General features: G+C 40.0%; 1 protein-coding gene across 1 annotated transcript in view; it reads left to right on the top strand.

Annotated features, from left to right (window-relative positions):
• The first annotated feature begins 6,146 nt into the window (after positions 1–6,146).
• The window catches only part of LOC145481220 (uncharacterized), a 25,854-nt gene continuing 21,772 nt past the window's right edge, over positions 6,147–10,228 (top strand). The window contains exons 1-3 of the mRNA XM_081459660.1: positions 6,147–7,199; positions 8,224–8,296; positions 9,301–9,373. The gene's annotated coding sequence lies outside the window, so the exon portion shown is untranslated. The remainder of the gene's footprint in view (positions 7,200–8,223; positions 8,297–9,300; positions 9,374–10,228) is intronic.

Genomic DNA, 10,228 nt, shown 5'->3' with positions numbered 1-10,228 from the left:
CTATAAACCGCCCGCCCGCCATCTTGAAAGCGGAGATGACCCTGGGGACGAGTATAAACGGTACAACCTCGCTCCCAGGGTACTCTCTCTTTCCCTGGGGGCCCCTTCCCTGGGAAATTAATTTTAAGGTACCAGTTTTCTCGCGCGGAAAGTAGATCACCATCGTGCGTCGCGCGTGAGAAACACGCACGATAGAGGCGCGAGATTTAAACCCGCAAGACCAAAACAAATATGGCGGCGCGTGGCTTTTTTCGCGCAAGGTCACTTTTGTACAGTTGGAGACGAAATTCGCATATAAAGGAGGCTTTACCTGCTGGAACAACTTTAGTCAATTTTGTGTATTTAAGAAAAATTGTTTCGGGAATTCCACGTTTCCCAAATTTCAAAGGAAACTCGATCGATCGTGACAGCCACCAAGAGCGTATAAAGGACTGGCAAAACATAGCAAATCTACCCAGAATTTGTGTAAAAACCCTACAGAGTAAGCCCAGGAGGTTGTCTTTGACGACAACGACAACTGTAAATGATGTTTTAGCTTCAAACAAAACAAAACACCTGTTGGGAGCCCGCTCGCCCGCGCGGGCACACGAAGCAGTCAGCGGTAGTCATAACAGCTCATGAGCAACTGCTAATCTTATAAAGTCTGGATTTTTGAATGCGTGTCTACGCGCATGGGAATAACGGAACTCGCGAAGGCTTTTACATGAAAACAAGCCCGGTGACCCCTTCTTTTTATTGTTTTAATATATCATTATTATTGAGAGGAAGCGTCAGAAAAAAAAATTTTGAAAATTCTACGGAAGGAAATTTACACTTTGTGCAAATTGTCGTTTTTCCAAGTTTACAAGAAATCGGCTCCGTAAAATTATTTTAAAATTGTTGTGCATTTTCATTTTCTGATGCCAAAAGATATTGATTTAAAAAAAAACTGGGGGTCACCGGGTTAACTTTTTAGTTATTATTGTCATAAGCGAAAAATCAGGTCTGGAAAATCCTTTTAGAATGTTGCTATGGTAACTGCTGACGACAAAATAACAGCTGTTTTAGGTCAAGTATAAATTATACAATCCAAACCTACAAAAATATTACAGTGGCCCTGGTCTGCCTGTTTGTTCTATTCTTACAAAGTTGTGAGCCGTCAAAAACCTGAAAACTGGTCCGAGCCACCTTAAATTTAGCTACAAAAGTGCCTACAATTGAAATATTCCCGAAAGAAAATCCTAATCTTGCTTCGGTTACCAGAACTATTGCTGGTGCGGCAAATATGAAAAATGCTCTAAACATCTGTACATCGTGCCAAGTCTTGCGTCATAGTAACGGCTGCCCTGAGTGTGATGATTTTTTTTCTTTGTTTCATATTTTTCTTGCTTGGAGAAAATTTTGTCTATTCAAATCGCCCAGGATCCGCAAAAAATAAAAACAATGTGTCAAAAATTTGTTGAGGTTCAAGACTAAAGTAAAGAAAATTCTCTGAGAGAAACGTACGGCTCCACCGCCCCACCGCTACTCGTATGGGTAGGTGAATGGTATCCATTGGCACCTGTCATTCATTGATATCCACGTTGAAAATCATTCAAGAAAAAAGAGAACAGTACTTCAGGGCAACTCCGTGTATTGGCGTCAAGAATGGTGAGTGAATCGCGTAATTTTAACAGGTTCGCTCTTTAGTGAATCAGAGTTATCAAAACTTTGTCGGTTGGCTGACTGCTGCATGTGGTTGTCTCTTCCCTTAGAATTTAACATTGCAAGAATTTAATACTGCGATCTTACTCATTTTGTTCCGTTGCTCTTGTTCTTGTTCTCATGTGAATATAAATGTAACAAATAAAAAATCTTAACATTTGTTCTAGGGCTCTGTTGCTGGGTTCCCTGTATTGTTCATGTATTTTTCCCGCAGTTTAGTTCCCGCTTTTAAGTCACGTGATCTTTTCGAGTGTGCATGTAATGGCCGCGAACGTCGGCAAACGTTGTAGTTGTGTATGCGATTCACTCGAAGTAACGACGGATAAGACGGCTAAAGACGCGGACGATTGATGGAATTATGTACAAGCAAACAGGAGCGTCTTATTGGAGTGTTAGTCGAATTAAAGTCAGTGAACTAGAGTGAATCTTGCCTATTGAAACCGAGGGAATTGGAAATTGGCCCTTACAGGCTCGCATGACTCACATGGCTCTCATGGCTCGCATGGCTCGCCCTTTGGCTCGCATGGCTCGCTGGCTGGCAGGTTTATAAAACTCCAAAAGACCCAACAATGTTCAGCAGCTAAACAAAGGTTCGTAAAGAAAGGAGTACAATGGTTATTCCCTCTGTGTACCAGTACACCAGGACACAACTCAGAAAACCTCACAGCAAATTTACAAGACTCATATCAAAATAATTTTTGCTTATCCTGGGTTAGCTTAATGGCATTTGCTTAATGTAATTTTAACAACCCGGTCCAGGAGCTCTGCTTTGAGGCTTCGCTACATCTATATATCACATGAAGTGTTTTGCTGGTTTTGTTTGATTTGACCAACCAAAATCTTATGAGTTGGATTTTTTAAAGTGTAATTTAAGTGTCAACATTTTGATATTTCGGTGTAATTATTGACTTCAAATCGATTAAAAAGTATTAGAAATGCCCAGAGCATGAGATAGGTGAGTGTCCGGAACAAGAGCTGTGAGTTTATGGAAGACGTGCAGAGGCAAAGCTCAGTGCATACGTATGAGAAGCTCGGATTCCCTTTAAAGGTGACTCAAAACAGTTTCTAACACTTAGATTTGATGGGTCATTATAACCACTCTATCACTTGATGCTACAATCATGGTATCAAAAAACTGCCCAATCATTGGTGAACACATTGTTATCATTTTCGTGACAGAATAGGTTGCCATAGCAACAGTTTGACCTCCTAAAAACACCCTTAATTGCAGCTTTAGGGGCTTATAGAGTAGTGTGACATAACATGATGCTTACATGACGCTGTTTCATGGCTTTCGGACGGAACGTTTAGTAAGTAAGTAACAACTTTATTTACAGAGGGTAACACATAACAGTAAAAAACTGACGAACCAGTGGCCCTCTATCCTAAGTTAAAAATTAAAAACTATTTACACTTATAGGATAATAAAAATTACAAAATTAGAATACAGCTAAAAATTTAAAGATATGATAAAAGTTAAAAATTTAAAAAATCTAAATCTAGATATGCACAACTAAAAACTAAGCTAACAGTTTTTGGACAAAAAAATATTTTCTAACAGCAGATTTAAAGGAGGCAATGGAGTCTTTCTTGCGAATGTCTAAAGGGGTGCTGTTCCATAGCCATAGTTTTGCTCCATTGGCTTGGAAAGTTCGCCCCCCTTCCGTTCCTCTGTTAAAGGAGGGGCACACTAAGTTATATTTTCCATAGCGACTAGTTCTGGTGTGTGGGTCTGAGTTTCTCGTTAAAAGTTTGCAGGCTCAAATCCCAAATGTCCTTGGAATCTTTGGAAACTTTCTTGGAAACAACATGGACGGGGCCACAAGAAAAACAGCACCGGAAGAGTTTTTAAAGTGTCTCCTGGAAAATGGAGGAGAACTGGATCTGGACCGTGCAGTATTACTTCTTTCCCAAAACAACCGTAAATTTGTTTTAGAGTTTGGCGCGCTGGAATTCGTCAAAATGTTTCCGTAACTATTCAAGTCAAACCAGGCCGGGGAAACGATAGTGATTGTGAAGTTAGATGTACGTCTAGAGTTTTGTCCTAAGGTTAGAAAGACCGGTGGATGTACTAAAAGAAGATGTTATCTGTTACATTTATGCCCTTTCTTTGTCAAAGAAAGTTGTAAATTTGGTGATAAATGTAAAGGATCGCACAATTATGGCGACGAGCACACGACCCGTGTAGTGAATTACCTCCGTCTCGACTTTCTTAGGGGTAACCCGGAAACACTGACCCTAGTCCGCGGACCCCACTACGGACCGGGTAGTGACTACCTTTGGACTGGTCCGTGGACTCCCCGTATGGACCCCCTCTACGGACCACCCCCAAAATAGAATCATGAAATAAGAAATAAATTTTTCAGTCCTGGGTTGTCTAATAGATCGGGTCGGCGAAATTTCGAACGTTTCATTTTGCAAATGTGACATTCTTGGTTTCAGCCTCGGGCGCAAGTTATATCATTACACGTTGCCATTTCCTTTGCTGTGGCCATACTGTATATGAAAGACCGTAAACGCCTCCAGGCCCGGGACTCCAGGAAGCCTTCGGGAAACCTCGAAATTTGTACTCCTTCCTCTCCACCATTTTGTTCAGCCCAGTCTCCCATGTATTCGTGAGCTCGTTCCAGGCTACAGATACAAGCTGAGCTTGAACGACCTAAAAACACATCTTCCACGGCCAGATGGAACCACGAATGGAAGGTAACAATTTTCCTTCTTTGTACCATCGGCATCTCCTTACGCTGAAAGAAGCTTGTAGACTTTTTTTTTTAAGTGAAGTATTTATTTCTTATTTTTATTCTATTTTTGGGGGGTGGTCTGTAGAGGAGATCCGTACGGGTAGTCCGTGGACCCGGTCCGTAGTGGGGGTCCGCGGACCGGGGATCAGTGTTTTCAGGCTACCCCTTTGGGAGCCTGTTCGCAGGCTATTTTTGTTGACGCATTTTGAATCCATATGCATTGTCTGTATCTTAGACCTGGTTTCTCGTGGGGACTGAAGTATTTAAATTTTGCTTAATATTTAAAAATGCTGCTGTTGTATGTGTTTTTTCTCAACGTTACTCAGTCATATGTATAAAATATCAGAATTGAGACATTGATTACTTGATATCACTGAAATTTATTGAAGGTCATTCAACTTCCCTTATCAAACATGCCTTCCGGCCTCAACTTTATACCCGAATATTCAATTGTTTCGTAACACATGAACTACGCCTGGTTTGGAACAACAATCTAAACAATCTCAACAATCTAATTTTAGATTGTTGTTCCAAACCATGCGTAGTTCACGTGTTATGTTTGTTGCCGCTGTTTGCATTTTATTTCTTATTCAATTGTTTCGTATTCATTTTTCAAAGGGGGACTGTGTGTTTTTCAAAGGGGAAGGAGGCAAGTTAGGTGATCTTAGTCGAGCTATGTCGTATCCGACTTTTAGCGGTGTTGATGTGCATTTTGTTGATGACGCTTTACTCGCTGGTGACTGAGAACTGCTCATTGTCACGATCTAAATCCTTAAAACTATTCAAGTGTGAAAAAGAAAATGTCTGAACAAGAACAGTAAACTATGATAGACTTCCGCTGCTATAGGGGTTTTTGTGATATTCGCGAAGTAGCCTGCGAGGAAACTGTCTTTAGAGCTCCTCTGAGCAGGGTGAGGTAAGGGAGAGCAAGGAGAACTAGACAGGATGTCACGGATTGACATACGGTAGCTGATAGTCATTTGGTGTTGAAATACTTGCGCAAAAAAGATCACGTGAAAAAGCCAGATTATTATTATGAGGTCACGAGTCAGATGCGCTCATCTTTCATGGGATGAGGGAAAATTCGTTATTTGGTTATTTGTAATTCAACTTTTGGTTTCGCTTTCAGTCATTTTCTATACACGATACAGGCCTAGTCGATTCAGAAACTCAGACTTTCCCAATGTTTCTCAACGACTCGTGTAGTAATTGCTGTAATCTGTTCGCCATAGCCTAGCAAGTCATCTGAGACCATCTCAATCATAGTTTTCTGTCTGATCAGCTGAGGTGAAGGTCTGAGTTGAGGTACGTATTCGATACATAATAGATGCATAATCTTTGTTGACGCATTTTGAATCCAGAAACTCAGACTTTTCCAATGTTTCTCAATGACTCGTGTAGTAATTGCTGTAATCTGTTCTTCATAGGCTAGCAAGTCATCTGAGACCATCTCAATCATAGTTTTCTGTCTGATCAGCTGAGGTGAAGGTCTGAGCTGAGGTACGTGTTCGATACATAATAGATGCATAATCTTTGTTGACGCATTTCGAATCCAGAAAACCAGACTTTTCCAATGTTTCTCAATGACTCGTGTAGTAATTGCTGTAATCTATTCTTCATAGGTTAGCAAGTCATCTGAGACCATCTCAATCATAGTTCTCTGGCTGATCAGCTGAGGTGAAGGTCTGAGCTGAGGTACGTATTCGATACATGAGACGAATTTTGAATCCACATGCATTGTCTGTATGTTAGATCTGGTTTCTCGTGAGGAATGAAGTACTGATTCAAATTTTGCTTAATATCTAAAAATGTTGCTGTTGTATGTGTTTTTTCTCAACGTTACTCAGTCATTTGTATAAAATATCCAGAAATTGAGACACTGATCATTTGATATCACTGAAGTTTATTAAAGGTCATTCAACTTCCCGTATCAAACGTGCTTTCCGGCCTCAACTTTATAGCCGAATATTCAATTGTTTCGTATTCACTTTTAACAGGGCGACTGTGTGTGTTTCAAAGGGGAAGGAGGCAAGTTAGGTGATGTTAGTGGACCTATGTCGTCTCTGACTTTTAGCGGTGTTAATGTGTGTTTTGTTGATGACGTTACTCGCTGGTGACAGAGAATTGCTCATTGTCACGATATTAATACTTAAAAGTAATCAAGTGTGAAAAAGAAAATGTCTGAACGAGAACAGTAAACTGTGATAGACTTCCGCTGTTGTAGGGGTTTTTGTGATATTCGCGAAGTAGCTTGCGAAGAAACTGTCTTTACAGCTCTTCTGAGCAGGGTGGGGTAAGGGAGAGCATCAGGAGAACTAGACAGAATGTGTCATGGATTGACATAGCTTATAGTCATCTGGTGTTTAAATGTTTGCGCAATAAAGTTGTATTCGTAATCAAAGATGAAAAACCAGCAAAAAATACTAAGTAATCCAGTAATTAATGTACAGGCGACTTTTCGAATCCTTTCTTTTACACTATTTATCACGTGTACAAGCCAGATTGATACTATGAGGTCACGAGCCAGATGCGCTGATCTTTCATGGAATGAGGGAAAAACCCCTATTTGATTATTTGTAATTCAACTTTTGGTTTCGCTTTCATTCATTTTCTACACACAGTAAGGGCCTAGTCGATTTAGAAACTCAGACTTTTCCAATGTTTCTCAACGACTCGTGTATGCTGTAATCTGTTCTCCATAGGCTAGCAAGTCATCTGAGACCATCTCAATCATAGTTTTCTGTCTGATCAGCTGAGGTGAAGGTCTGAGCTGAGGTACGTATTCGATACATAATAGATGCATAATCTTTGTTGACGCATTTTGAATACATATGCATTGTCTCTATCTTAGATCTGGTTTCTCGTGGGGAATGAAGTATTCAAATTTTGCGTAGTATTTAAAAATGCTGCTGTTGTATGTTTTTTTCCGCAACGTTACTCAGTCATAGGTATAAAATATCAGAATCAGTGATTGAGACACTGATTACTTGACATCACTGAAGTTTATTGAAGGTTATTCAAGTTCCCGTATCAAACGTTCTTTCCGGCCTCAACTTTATAGCCGAATATTCAATTGTTTCGTATTCGTTTCTTAAAGGACGACTGTGTGTGTTTCAAAGGGGAAGGAGGCAAGTTAGGTGATCTTAGTAGAACTATGTCGTATCAGCCGACTTTTAGCGGTGTTGATGTGTATTTTGTTGATGACGTTACTTGCTGGTGACTGAGAATTGCTCATTGGCAGGATATTAATCCTTAAAAGTAATCAAGTGTGAAAAAGAAAATGTCTGAATGAGAACAGTAAACTGTTATAGACTTCCGCTGTTGTAGGGGTTTTTGTGATATTCGCGAAGTAGCTCGCGTGGAAGTTGTCTTTACAACCTTTCTGAGCAGGGTGGGGTACGAGAGAGCAAGGAGAACTAGACAGGATGCGTCACGGATAGCCGATAGTCATTTGGTGTTTAAATACTTGCGCAATAAAGTTGTTTTCGTAATCAAAGATGAAAAACTAACAAAAAATATCAAGTAATCAAGTAAGTAACATACAGGCGACTTTTCGAATCCTTTCTCTTACACTATTAATCAAGTGTACAAGCCACATTAATATTATGAGGTCACGAGCGAGATGCGCTGATGTCTCATGGAATGAGGGAAAATTCCCTATTTGATTATTTGTACTTAAAACTTTTGGTTTCGCTCTCACTCCTTTTCTACACACGGTAAAGGCCTTTCCTTTCCTTTCAGACTTTTCCAATGTTTCTCAACGACTCATGTAGTAATTGCTGTAATCTGTTCTCCGTAGGCCAGCAAGTCATCTGCGACCATCTCAACCATACTTTTCTGTCTGATCAGCTGAGGTGAAGGTCTGAGCTGAGGTACGTATTCGATACATAAGACGAATTTTGAATCCACATACATTGTCTGTGTGTTAGATCTGGTTTCTCGTGGGAAAAGAAGTATTCAAATTTTGCTTAATATCTAAAATGCTGCTGTTGTATTTGTTTTTTCTCAACGTTACTCAGTCATATGTATAAAATATCCAGAAATTGAGACATTGATCACTTGATATCACTGAAGTTTATTAAAGGCCATTCAACTTCCCGTATCATACGTGCTTTCCGGCCTCAACTTTGTAGCCGAATGTTCAATTGTTCCGTATTTAGTTTTCAAAGGGCGACTGTGTGTTTTTCAAAGGGAAGGAGGCAAGTTAGGCGATCTTAGTCGAGCTATGTCGTATCCGACTTTTAGCGGTGTTAATGTGTACTTTGTTGATGACTTTACTCGCTGGTGACTGAGAATTGCTCATTGTCACGATAAAAATCCTTAAAACTATTCAAGTGTGAAAAAGAAAATGTCTGAAAGAGAACAATAAACTGTGATAGACTTCCGCTGTTGTAGGGGCTTTCGTGATATTCGCGAAGTAGCCTGCGAGGAAACTGTCTCTACAGCTCTTCTGAGCAGGGTGGGGTAAGTGAGAGCAAGGAGAACTAGACAGGATGTGTCACGGATTGACATAGCTGATAGTCATTTGGCGTTTAATGCTTGCGCAATAAAGTTGTATTCGTAATCAAAGATGCAAAATTAACACAAAATACCAAGTAATCAAGTCAGCAACATACAGACGACTTTTCGAATCCTTTCTCTTACACTATTGCATTGATCACGTGTACAAGCCAGATTAAGATTAGGAGGTCACGAGTCAGATGCGCTGATCTTTCATGGAATGAGGGAAAATTCCCTATTTGATTATTTGTACTTAAAACTTTTGATTTCGCTATCAGTCATTTTCTATACACGGTAAGGGCCTAGTCAATTCAGAAACTCAGACTTTTCCAATATTTCTCAACGACTCGTGTATGTTGTAATCTGTTCTCCGTAGGCTAGCAAGTCATCTGAGACCATCTGAATCATAGTTTTCTGGCTGATCAGCTGAGGTGAAGGTCTCAGCTGAGGTACGTATTCGATACATAATAGAGGCATAATCTTTGTTGACGCATTTTGAATCCATATGCATTGTCTGTATCTTAGATCTGGTTTCTCGTGAGGAATAAAGTATTCAAATTTTACTTAGTATTTAAAAATGCTGCTGTTGTATGTGTTTTATCGCAACGTTACTCAGTCATATGTATAAAAATCCAGAAATTGCGACACTGATCACTTGATATCACTGAAGTTTATTGAAGGTCATTCCAGTTCCCGTATTAAACGTGCTTTCCGGCCTTAACTTTATACCCGAATATTCAATTGTTTCGTATTCGTTTTTTAAAGGGCGACTGTGTGTTTTTCAAAGGGGAAGGAGGCAAGTTAGGCGATCTTAGTCGAGCTATGTCGTATCCGACTTTTAGCGGTGTTGATGTGTGTTTTGTTGATGACGTTACGCGCTGGTGACTTAGAATGTCTGAATTGCACATTGTCACGATGTTAATCCTTTAAAGTAATCAAGTGTGGAAAAGAAAATGTCTGAACGAGAACAGTAAACCGTGAGAGACTTCCACTGTTGTAGGGGTTTTTGTGATATTCGCGAGGTAGCTTGCGAGGAAGCTGTCTTTACAACTCCTCTGAGCAGGGTGGGGTAAGTGAGAGCAAGGAGAACTAGACAGGATGTGTCACGGATTGACATACGGGTAGCTGATAGTCATTTGGTGTTGAAATACATGCGCAATAACGTTGTATTCGTAATCAAAGATGAAAAACTAACAAAAAATACCAAGTAATTAAGTAAGTAACAAACAGGCGACTTTTCGAATCCTTTCTCTTACACTATTGATCACGTGTACACGCCAGATTAACATTATGAGGTCACGAGC

This window comes from Orbicella franksi, chromosome 3, assembly GCF_964199315.1.
Source record: "Orbicella franksi chromosome 3, jaOrbFran1.1, whole genome shotgun sequence".
NCBI classification, from domain to species: Eukaryota; Metazoa; Cnidaria; class Anthozoa; order Scleractinia; family Merulinidae; genus Orbicella; species Orbicella franksi.
Note: the sequence above shows the minus strand (reverse complement) of the source record. Positions and strands in the feature narration are given on the sequence as shown.